Source organism: Rhinopithecus roxellana, chromosome 15, assembly GCF_007565055.1.
Source record: "Rhinopithecus roxellana isolate Shanxi Qingling chromosome 15, ASM756505v1, whole genome shotgun sequence".
Taxonomy (NCBI): domain Eukaryota; kingdom Metazoa; phylum Chordata; class Mammalia; order Primates; family Cercopithecidae; genus Rhinopithecus; species Rhinopithecus roxellana.
The window spans coordinates 25353073-25365861 of record NC_044563.1 but is presented as its reverse complement, the minus strand read 5'-3'; the positions used below and the strand labels follow the sequence as shown (position 1 = coordinate 25365861).

At 34.4% G+C, this 12789-nt stretch overlaps 1 pseudogene; it reads left to right on the top strand.

Annotated features, from left to right (window-relative positions):
• Positions 1-3761: 3761 nt before the first annotated feature.
• On the top strand, positions 3762-4446 carry LOC104672181 (annotated as a pseudogene).
• Positions 4447-12789: the final 8343 nt, after the last annotated feature.

Genomic DNA, 12789 nt, shown 5'->3' with positions numbered 1-12789 from the left:
AATACCCATAGAAATAATCAAACATACATTCATTTAGGGTACATATCCTTTCATTTTTTTCCTGGGAGGTTTTGTCCTCCTCCTCAATCTCCCTCTTCAAATGGAGTAGCCTAGCTTTTATTATATTATGTGATAGAATTTCAAGTAAGGTTCATGTAAGATTACCTTTAAAGAAGAAAAAAATACTTATTTTTTATATTTTTTAATGATGGAAACTTACTGTTTTCTGGTCTTTTTTTAAACCAGATGAGTGATATAAAGTCCAGAGAGGCTTAGAACTTACTCAAAGTCCCTTAGTTGGTGAATTGAGGTTGAACCTCAACTCAGAATCTTCAACTATTCAATTGTTTTCTACATATATGTGTGATTTCACTTTTTCTACTGAAACAAAGTTGAACAAAACATTTGGAAAAGCATTTATTGTGACTCTCATATGTAATAGGGGTTATGATGGGTAGCCAGAATGATAAGTGAGACCTGTATCCAGTTGTCAAAAAGTTCTTACTAACATAGTCTAATGGAGTTTTCTTAGTGTTTCCAAAAAGATGTGATATGAAAAATTACTTACAACACAATATGAAACATTTATCCATATAGTTTCTGAAATATATATATAAAGGAATCTGGGAATAAATAATCATTTATGCCACAAAAGAAATATTCAGGGAATTCTTTGAAAAATAAAAGATGACATTTGAGTAGTACATAGATATTTAACAGGAAGATTAGGGAAGAAGACCATTCTGTGCAAAAGAAACGTAAACAAATATATGAAGGTGAAGAAAGCACATAACACAGTGGTGAGAATACACACAGTTTACAAGAAGTGGCTGAAGATGAGGTTAGTTAGGTAAGATGGGAACAGACTGTGATAGGAGGACCATGCCACTGTGAAGATGTTGAACATTCTTCTGTAAGGTAAGAGCGTTGTTTGCTTGTGTTTTGCTCTGATCAGGAACAACTTATGGAAATAAAGATGCAGGACTTTAGGGAAGCTCCAGTGCAAATAGCTGCTATAACTAAAGATTAATCTTGAGCAACTCCAGCTTAGTTTTCAGACTATAGACTTTAGAGTAATGTAGAAGTGATGCAGATTGCTGGGCACTAGACCAAGTTTAATACATTCAATGGTTTAGGATTTATGCCCACAACTGTGGATTTCTTCTTAGAACCTCAGCTGTTTTTCACGGATGTTGAAGTCTGAGATTCTCTGTTTAGAGGAGTGGTTTTCAAATATTATTATGCCTAAGGATTGTCTGGAAGATATTGGATAACCTCATTCACAAAGAGTGTGATTCTGTACATCTGAAGGGATGCTGGTAACTTGACTTTCTATCATGTTTCCTGATGCTGACGCTGCTTGTCCCTGAGTTATTCACTCCCTATCAATACACATCAGATTGGTGCCAGGTTTAAATTTCGTATATACATCACAATGATAAAAAATAGACCTCCCTAAAAGAAATATAGGACAGAAACAAAATGACCAGGTCTATCAATTTTGTTTTACTATACCATCTATCAAAGAAGAATCTGCAAATAAACTGTCCATTTGTTTAAAAATGAAAAAAGAAAATAGAAACAAAAACAACAGAACTTTTGTCAAGAAAAGACAGAAAGCTTTTTTTCAATAAGGATGAAAATGCAATAATTGGCAGGAATATTTGCTCAAGTAAAACTAGTACCTGAAAATGACCTTTAAATTTACAAGTTTTCATTACCTTTTGAGTTACCTCCTTTCGATCTTCTCTCCCACTACCACACTCATCCTCATTAACCATGATACTAATAATATTTTTTTCTTCTTTTGATAATTCAGTGGTGGGAAATATAAATATTCTGATTATCTGGCATAGATGAGAAAATACGAAAATCTCTAACACAGTACAAAAATGTACCACAAGATCAGAAACAAAGAAAACAAAGTGTTATTAACAATTTTGGCTTACTATGTAAAGAGAAGTTTGACACTGCAGTGGTTAACTCTTCTTTCTAGTGCTTGGAAGCCCCCAAATACACAAAAAAACTTTTAAAAATATAAATACATTCACACAAATGAATATTCAGACATCCCCGCTGCAAGTAACGAATACAATGATAATATGTTTTGCTTTAACAGTCTCCTCCCTCCATCCTTTCCCTTCTCGTCATGCCCTTCCCTCCTTCCCCTCTCTGCCTCCCTCCTTCCCTCCTTCCTTCTTTTCCTGCTTTCCTTTTTCCCTCCTTTCTTCCTTCCTTCCCTCCCTCCTTCCTTCCCTTCCAACTACTTCTTCCCTCCCTCCCTTTTTTCCTTCCTTCCTTCCTTCCTTCCTTCCTTCCTTCCTTCCTTCCTTCCTTTCCTTCCTTCCTGTTAATAACAGATTTATAAATGGGCATAGATATACCTATTTATAAACCTGTTATTAACATCTATCTCCTTTTTGGATGGATTATTGTGCCAAACTTTTTTCTTACACATGCTCACTTTTTACTAAATTTTCTAAGATAACATTGGTGTCTTGGAGATGAACATTGGCAGTATTACTAAAATAATAAGTATTAAACATTCTAGATGGGTATAACCTCTAACTATTTCTAAGGGAGGAGTTCACTTTAATTGGCTGTCATTTTAGTCTGAAGTTAGTAGAGAAAAAAAATGCACAGAGCCATCGATTTTGCATGATACACTAGAGATTGTTTAAAAGCAAGACACCCAATAAAAGTTTTTTTTTTTTTCCTTCTTTCTAATGTAGCTTCTAGATCTACATTCACATATAAATTAACTCCCCTCCCCACTTTTTTCTTCTTTTGGTTTGCTTTAGTACATGACAGGCAATCTTTTCAGGTAAACATCATTGACTACATAGGGAAAGCTAGTGAGCAGAAGTCCTATCAAAAGCTGTTACATTTGTGTCTGCAGATTTTTCCAAGGCTCATTACTCCTCCAGGTAAGAGCTAGCACTATTTCTCATCACCTTCTAGTCATTAACATATGAGCCAAAAACAATCAATTCAAGTATGACTTCTAGTAAACAGAGAAAAAACACAAAATCTAACAAATTATTTATGTAAGTTAGAAAAATTCTAATAATTGTTATAACTATTGGCAATGGTACTATTAAAAAGAAATAAGAAAAAAGAGATTATGAGCTTTGTTTAATAATCTTCAAAAATTTGTTCTATTGGGAATTGTGGACTGAAGAAAAATGTGTTCTAAATCATATAAGCAGCTATAGTTAGGGTTTACCTGGGAATATAGTTAGGGATTACCAAGTTCCCTGGATTGGGAACTTCACATATACCAACATCCTATAAAGTAAATGCTGTTTTTCTCAGTCCATAAATGAGCAAACTGAAAAACAGTAAGTGCTGTTTTTCTCAATCTATAAACAAGCAACCTGAAAACAGTAAGTGCTGTTTTTCTCAGTCTATAAATGCGCTCAGATAGGTTTACAGTGAAAACAGGTTACACATTCATTCAGCTGGCAAACATTTTTGACTACCTGCAGAGTGCCATGCAGCAGTCTAAATTATGGGAATAATATGTGGAAAAAACACACAAGCATGCATTTGACGGTATGGGGGTGGTGGTGGGGTCATGCAATAAATGAAGAAAGCAAGTAAAGTTTAGTAACTAGAGGAAGTTAAGAGATTTGAATAAATAAATAATAAGAAAATCGAGTTGGTAAGCATCTGGGTGGTCAGGGCAGCCATTATTTATAAGACAGCTTTTGAGTAAAGAGGATATGAGGGAAATTTAGAAAAATAGAAGATAAAAGGTAATGAGGTCAGTTCATGTAGTGTTTTAGGCCTTTATAATGGTTTATATCTCAATTAAATAAGGTAGGTGATTGGAATGCAAAGTTTGTTTGTTTGTTTTAAGTAAATTCAGGGGTCACCAGTCCGGCGCATGTGGTGTTAAGGGGCTGAGCCGCGTGCAGGCCGTTTACTCTGACCTGGACAACATGCCCATCGACACCACCTGGGCGAGCCAAAGAGGCGTGCTGAAGATGATAAAGCTTCTACAATGAAAATACCATAAAAAGGAAGAGGCTAACATCATCTATGATAAAGTTCAAGTTAAATTCAGCAAGGAATTGTTCATCCTTACAATACATGTATTACTGATCTAAGGACTTCACATTGGGAAGAAGCAATCCAGGAAACAAAAGGTGATGCAGCCAGTAGAACATCGGCTGAAGAATGCTACTTCCTTTGGAAATCTAAACGGTGACAGCATATGACACTAGCAGAAGATGTCAAAGCCATGTTCACTGAACTTCAAAAGGAGGTCCGCCTACTTCTATTAACAAATGGGGATAGACGGACTCAGAGGGAGAAGACCGAGGCTTGTGGCTGTGAGTCCTGTTTCGACACTGTTGTAGGTGGAGAACAGAAGGAGGAGAGCCAGCACCATCCATGTTTTATTACTGCTGCAATCCTCTCAGAGTACAACCTGGGGATTGAAAGCAGGATTGAAAGCAACATTCTGGATCAATAAAAATGGAATAGTGCCAAAGTCACCCGGTTATTGTTCTTCTGTGCTAGAAGCCCTTATTCTATCTCTGATCAATAAAAATGGATTATGAGTGCCACTAAGAATTCCTCCCAGTTCCATTTAAGTTATTTAATTACATGTTTCCCAACCTGGTCTGTTGTCAACTATGAAAATTCAGATTACATTAATACAAGTCAGTAGTACATTCCAGAACATTTGAGGAAATATATTATTTGTTAGTCTGTGAATGGAGTTTTACAAATTATTTTATTAATCTTTTAGTATCTTGGCTCCATGATACAAAGCAGGATTGCTTACACATGGATGCACTCTAATATGATAAGTTTATAGGAAAATTGCTTCAGATATGAAAAAAATGTGTGTAGCAATGCATGTTCAACTTTTTAGAGTTATGTTTTGGGCATCAAATAATTGATTTGACATACACATATTGAATAAAAAAAAGAAAAAATAGAGACATGGCCTCGGAAAATTAAAGACTCAGTATGATTCCCCCACTTCATGTTATGTCCCCACTCTCTCAAGTATGGTAAATGCAATCTTTAGGCAGAATAGAGAAAATATGTGCAGAATGTGAGAGACAATGATGCCACTCAATTCTGCTTTCATTACTGGAATACCACATTTCAAATTGAGAAATTACATTTGATTCCCAATCATCAGAATGGGATTTAGATAGAACATCCAACATAGAAGATTAATTCCTTTATAAATTGAGGACTGACTAAAGGAATTGGAGGAAGAGAAGAGTAAGAATGTAGAACAAGTTTTGAAGTATGTAGTAGACTATTCTGAAAAAGGAATAAAACTCACTTTGGCCCTAGGACAAGAATTTGATCTAATTGGATGCAAGAAGCAGATTTTTCCCTTCTTACGAGGAAGATCACAAACATTGAAGTTATCCACTATAAGGTAGCTTACGCTTATTAATTACCCAGTAACTGAAGATGTTGGACCTGGATTAGCATTTAGGGGAGATGTTGTCAGGACAGAATTTTCAGACTCCAATGTGTGCATGCATCAACTGAAGATCTTGTTTAAATGAAGATTCTGAAAACTTATGTGAGAGTAGGTTGTATAATTTTATTTTATTATTATTATTATTATTATTATTATTATTATTATTATTTGAGGTGGAGGCTCACTCTGTCATGCAGGCTGGAGTGCAGTGGCATGATCTCGGCTCACTGCAACCTCTGCCTGCCACGTTCAAGCGATTCTCCTGCCTCAGCCTCCTGAGCAGCTGGGATTACAGGTGCATGCCACCAAGTCCGGTTAATTTTTTTTTTTTTTTTTTTTTTTGTATTTTTAGTAGGGATGGGGTTTCATCATGTTAGCCAGGCTGGTTTTGAACTCCTGACCTCAAGTGATTTACCCATCTCGGCCTCCCAAAGTACTAGGATTACAGGCATGAGCCACCATGCCCGGCCAATTTTACACTTTTTACAAGCCCCTAGGTGATGTCCATGTTGCTGGTCAATTGCCAAAGTTAGAATAGCAAGTTTGTAGAGCTATTCAATATACTTATTTGTATCTTGAATCAAGAAATATAAATTTTCTTTCAGCCCTGATACTGTATTGTCTAATGTATGTCTAATATTGTCTAATAGTATCTGAGCATACTATAAACAAAGCTCCTACATGACTAATGGTTATCTCACTTCCTTCTCATCCTGGTTTTAAAATAAAAATAGAAAAAGAGTAGCTTTAAGGAGTCAGCCAGTGAAAATGATTGCCTTGTTTAAAGAGGGGGAAATCTCCAGCTCATTATATGTTAACACACATCCTACATAATCTCTGTCTTTTATATTGAGGTTTATGACTCCCAAAAAAAGGTTAATATAAGCCTGTTCCTAGTCATGTAGCAGTATTCTTTTATTTTCCATTAGTCCTCTATTAAATTCTTTAATATTGTTGGAAATGAAACCATTTACCAACATATTTCCATTAGAGACATGCTGAATTTTCATATGGATTACAGAAAATTGCATGTGACAGCTGAAAGGCTCAAATATTTTTAACACCCAAAGTCTTTCACTGAGATTTTTATTTTTTACTTTTATGATCCAAATATAATAAGGACCAATTAAAACTTCAAATGCTTGGCTATAGATGGCAGCTGACTTGTATAAATCTTCAGGATAAAAATGAGCACAATATCTTCCTTTAAACATGGAAAATTTTAAACATTACTTAGTTTGGTCATAATTACATATTTGAGTTCCCTCAAGAAAATTAATGGTTGTTCTTTCCTCTACATGATTGATTTTAGTTGTTTATTTTACCTTTATAGAAGGAACATCAAGGAATAAAAAATAAACACTTAAAATAGTTTTCTCAACCTGACAGAGAATATATATAACAACCAATTATTTTTCCTTTCTCAGTACTAAGACTTCAAATAATACTTGATGGAAGTTTATATTTCTATAGTGTAGTTTTTAACTGTTGGTGCTAGTATACAAGTTGACAATTCCAGGTAACTTCAAAGAAAAAATCTCTACCATTATTTCCAGAAAGTTAAAAGGAGAAAAATAATCTAAGAAAGATTTTAATTCTGACAGAAGTTTTCAGCATGTCTACTAATTAATAAGAGCAAAAAGAGAAAGTACATTAATTGGCTGCCTTTCAACTACATACAAATCATGATAAATTGAAGCAAGGAATTAAGCTTCAGGCTCCCTGCTCTGATTAATGAAAATCATTTTCCTACTTTTGATATGATAAAAAGGATATTTGACTTGGGGGAATGTCGGTGACAGACTTAACTCACCGTGTTGGGAGAAAATAAAACCATATTTCCTATAGGTTCAGCTGTCAATCAGTGGAAATGGAATCTTAGTAGATAAATAATATTGCATAATCTCATCTATTTATTTGCATGCTTTAGAAGGATACTGCCACAAAACCATTTTAGATGAACAATCAGAGAGCAGGCCTGTGAATCAGAAGCACACAACAGTCTCTCAAAAACAGATTTTGTAGCAGAAGAGGTTTAAGCCTTATTACAAAGCTTGGGAAATAATTTTCAAAGAAACAAGTGAAAAAAACATAGATATTCTGAAAAATGAATAAGACTGTATTTCCATATATACATGTGGTCATGTGCCACATAATGACATTTTGGCCAACAATGGACCACATATTCAACAATGGCCCCATTGTATTATAGTATCCTACTTTTACTATATCTTTTGCTATGATAAATCTGTTTAGATACAAAAATACTTACCCTTGTGTTACAGTTGCTTATGGTAGTCAGTACAGTAACATGCTACTCAAGGATAGCCTAGATGTGTAGTAGGCTATATAATCAAGGGTTGTGTAGGTACATTCTATAATGTTCATAAAATGGCAAAAATATCTCACAATACATTTCTTACCATACATCCCCTTCATTAAGTGATGCATGACTGTGTATGTGTGTATATATATATATTTATATATAAACATAAACACAGACACATACATTCATCCATATATACATGTATACCTATATGTATACACACACACACACACACACCTGAATTTAAAACATTTGTTTTAAATGTTTGCAATGCATAACACCCATTGCACAGCTTGCCTGGTGCCTGCTTTTATTGCTTAAGATGAACTAAAAGGTAGGGACTGCTGTTAAACACACACACACACACATACATGTACACAAATGTGTTTGTAAATAGATAGTAGGAATTATTAACTTGATTTTTAATTAAAAAATTTAAAAAGCAGAATATAGAGATTGGCTAAGTGTTGGTACTCAATGCCAGTCAAAATATTAAATTATTCAGGGGTAACACAACTTACATTTTTGTTCAAAATCCTGTGTTACTTGTGTTTGGATCAAATACAATAATGACACACTTAAACATCAGTTTATTGTTATGTCTCCACTTTATATTTTAAAAGTCTGTTATCTCAAAAATGTTTTAAATTCAGCATTAGCCTGTAATTAATTCATTTTACTCAACCTAACATCCATTGCACAGCACGCCTGATCTCTACTTTTACTGCTTAGGACTAACTAAAAAGGTAGAGACTGCTGTTAAAAAGGTGACACTCAGAATCCTTCTGAACAATGAGATCACTTGGACTCGGGAAGGGGAACATCACACACTGGGGCCTATGATGGGGATGGGGGAGGGGGGAGGAGGGAGGGGTTGCATTGGGGAGTTATACATGATATAAATGATGAATTGATGGGTGCTGATGAGTTGATGGGTGCAGCACACCAACATGGCATAAGTATACATATGTAACAAACCTGCACGTTATGCACATGTACCCTAGAACTTAAAGTATAATAAAAAAAAAAAAAGAAAAAAGGTGACACTCAGAAGGCAGAATGGCTTACTTAGAACTATACCTAATGCTCAATGCAAATAGCAAAGCCTCCTCAGACCTGGCCCTGGGGAACAACTATATAGGTTGCTATATAACTGGTACCAAATACAAGTTGAATATCTATATTCAATAGCCTGAGAAATATGGAGTTTGTAATTTTACACAGGATAAAATGTAGGATGATATAAATTTTTGGCAATTTTTTTTGCTAGTTATTTACTCTTAAAAATTATAGAACTGAGTTATTATTTTCAATTCCTCATGGGAACAGCTTGAATTTTGCCTCTTCATCCTTATAAAAAGGAAAAAGATGAACAAAGTAAAGAAATCAATAGGTTTTATAAAAATCCACAAGAGAAGTGATGTCACAGGGCAAATCGGAAGCACAAAAATTCGAGATGCTCACCAGGTAGATAAAAGAGAATTATCACACACCAGAGTAGACACCTCCAGAAGAATCAGTACCAGGGTAGAAAAGTTTTAAATGTAATTGTCAAATTACTGGAGGAAAGGTTGGACAAGTCTGAGAGTTAAAAACTGTAGGAGGACAGAGTCATAGTCAAGAGCTTGACCAAGTTCTCACAGTAAATATGGGAGAAAAATTCCCATCTCCTTCTAACAAATGGTAGGAGGAAGGAATCATTTTGACACATGCCAGAATTCCAGTTCCCAACAAGCTTCTCATATCCATCTGAGACCACCTCAGTCTGTACTTCACTGTTCATATCACTGTCAGCATTTTTGTCAAAGCCATTCAACAAGTCTCTAGGAAGTTCCAAACTTTCCCCTATTTTTCTTTCTTCTTCAGATCCCTCCAAACTGTTCCAACCTCTCCTTGTTACCTAGTTCCAAAGTCACTTCCACATTTTCAGGTATATGTACAGCAGCATCCCACTCCAAGTACCAGTTTACTGTATTAGTTCATTCTCATGCTGCTATAAGAACATAAATGAGACTGTGTAATTTATAAAGAAAAAGAGATTTAATGGACTCACAGATTCATATGGCTAGGGAGGCCTCACAATCATGATGGAAGGCAAAGGAGGAGAAAAGGCACGTCTTACATCGTGGCAGGCAAGAGAACATGTACAGGGGAAATGCTCTTTATAAAATCATCAGATCTCATGAGAACTCACTCACTATCATGAGAACAACATGGAGGTAACTGCCCCCATTATTCAATTACCTACCACCAGGTCCTTCCCCAACACGTGGGGGTTGTGGGATCTACAATTCAAGATAAGATTTCGGTGGGGACACAGCCAAACCCTATAAGCCAAGGATATTGGAAATATCTGACAAATGATAGAAAACAGTATGATTAATATACTAAGGTCCCTAATGAATAAACAGTATGAAGAAATAGATGTGCAATGTAAGAAGAGAGGTGGAAATACTAAGAATGCAATAAGAAGAAATGCTAGAAATAAAAAACAAAACAAAAACAAAACCAAAAACTACTGTAACAGAAACAATAACAAAAAATTTGATGAGCTTATTAGTAACTGAACAGAGGTACATAAGAGCACTATATCCCAAATAACACTATACTTACTATTTTCAAGTGTACATGGAACATTTTCCAGGAGGGACCATATGTCAGGCTACAAATTAAGACTCAGTAAATGTAAGAAGATAGGTATTAGGAAAAGTATCTTGTTCAACCCCAATAAATAAGGTCAGAAAACAACAACAGAAGCAAAACCACAAAAATCAATGATTTGTGAAAATTAAGCCATACACTCTTAACCAGTCAATGAATTAAAATAGAAATCAAATAAAAATTTAAAAATACTTAAAGATGACTGAAAACAAAAACACAACGTGGAAGTTATGAGATGTAGCAAATCAGTACTTAGCAGAAATTTATAACCATAAACACCTTAGAAAACAAGAAAGATCCCAAATTAACAATTTAAATTTACAACTTAAAGAATTAGAAAGAGAATAGCAAACTACACACAAGGCTAGAAGAAAGAAGAAATTAACAAAAACCAGAGCAGAGCAGAGACTAATGAATATTAATGGAAATAAAAGTTGGTTATTTAAAAATATAAACAAAATTGGCACATTTTTAGCTAGATGATCAAACAAAAAAAGAGAAGACTCAACTTCCTGAAATCAGAAATGGAAGTGGTGACTAATCCCAATTCTATAGGAATAAAAAGGAATATACTAAAGTATTATAGAAAATCGTTTGCCAAAAACCTGGTTAACCTACATAAACAGACACATTTCCAGACGCGAGAAACCTACTTAGACACGGTGACTCACACCTGTAATTCCAGTACTTTGGGAGGCCAAAGTAAAGAGGATATCACCTCAGGGCAGGAGTTGGAGACCAGCCTGGCCAACATGGTGAAACCTTGTCTCTACTAAAAATACAAAAATTTGCTGAGCATGGTGGGGTATGCCTGTAATCACAGCTACTTGGGAGGCTGAGGCAGGAGAGTCACTTAAACCTGAGAAGCGGAGGTTGCAGTGAGCCGAGATCGTGCCATTGCACTCCAGGCTGAGTGACAGGAGATTCTGTCTCAAAGAAAAAAAAATATATATATATAAAAGAAACCTACTTACATAAGTATAAACCTGTAACTGGAAGGAGACTGATTCAAAAACCAAAAATCTCACAATAAAGAAAAGCCCTCAATCTGATTACTTTGCTGTTGAATTTTCCCAAACATTTAAAAAATACACATCAATCTTTCTCAAAGCCTTCCAAACAATGGAAGAAAAGATAATGTTTTCAAATGTATTTATAAGGTTAGCATTGTCCTGATACCAAAGCCAAATAAAAGCACTACAAGAAAATAAAAATACAGTCCAATGCCCTTGGTTAATATAAATCCAAAATTATCCATAAAACTAGCACCCTGTGCTTTCTACAATGTATGTATAGATGAAAGCATCACATTATACCCCATAAACATACACAATAATTATTTGCCAATTAAAATAAATAAATAAAATGAAATACAAATTCAAAATACTAGCAAACCAAATTCAACACCATATTAACAGGAATATACACCATGACAGTGTGAAATTTATTCTTAGGATGCAAGAATGTTTCAAGTTATAAAAATAAATTAATGTAATACACAATATTAACAAGATTGTAAGAAGCTTATCTTAATTAATGCAGAAAAGGTACTTGGAAAAAGTTGACATTCTTCGTAATAAAAACTCTCATCAAATTAGGAATAGAAGGAAACTACCTGAACAAAATAAAAATAGTATATAAAAATCACATAGTGAACATCATACATAGTGGTGAATGAATCAGTTTTTTCCCTAAGATCAGAGATAAGGCAATATTGCTTATTTTGCTACTTCTATTTAACATAGTATTGGAAGTATTAGCTGAGCAGTTTGGCAAGAAAAAGAAATAAAAGGCAACCAAACTGGAAAGAATGGAATAAAATTATTTCTGATCTTGTATGTAAAAACTATTGAGTATACATACACATATGCAAAAAATATTATAAGTGTATTCAGCAAAGTAGCAGGATTCAGTTGCATTTTATACAGTAACAACCAATAATGTTGAAATGGAATTTATAACAATTCCATCTACAATGGCATCCAAAAAATAAAATATTTGTAAATTATCTTAACCAGTGAACTGAAGACTTGCACAATAAAAACTATAAAACATTGCTGAAAGAAATTAATGAAGGCATAAATAATTGGAAAAATACCCCATGTTCATGGATTGAGTGACAATAATAAGATGGCAATACTAATCAAAGAGATATACAGTTTCAATGAAATATTTATAAAATTCCCAAACACATATTCTGCAGAAATGGAAAAGGTATTTCTAAAATTTATGTGGAATCTCAAAGGGCCAATACTATCTTGAGAAAACGTAAAGCTGAAAGACTAACACTTCCTGAATTCAAAACTTACTGAAAGCTAGAGTAATAAAAAAATGTAGTAATTGC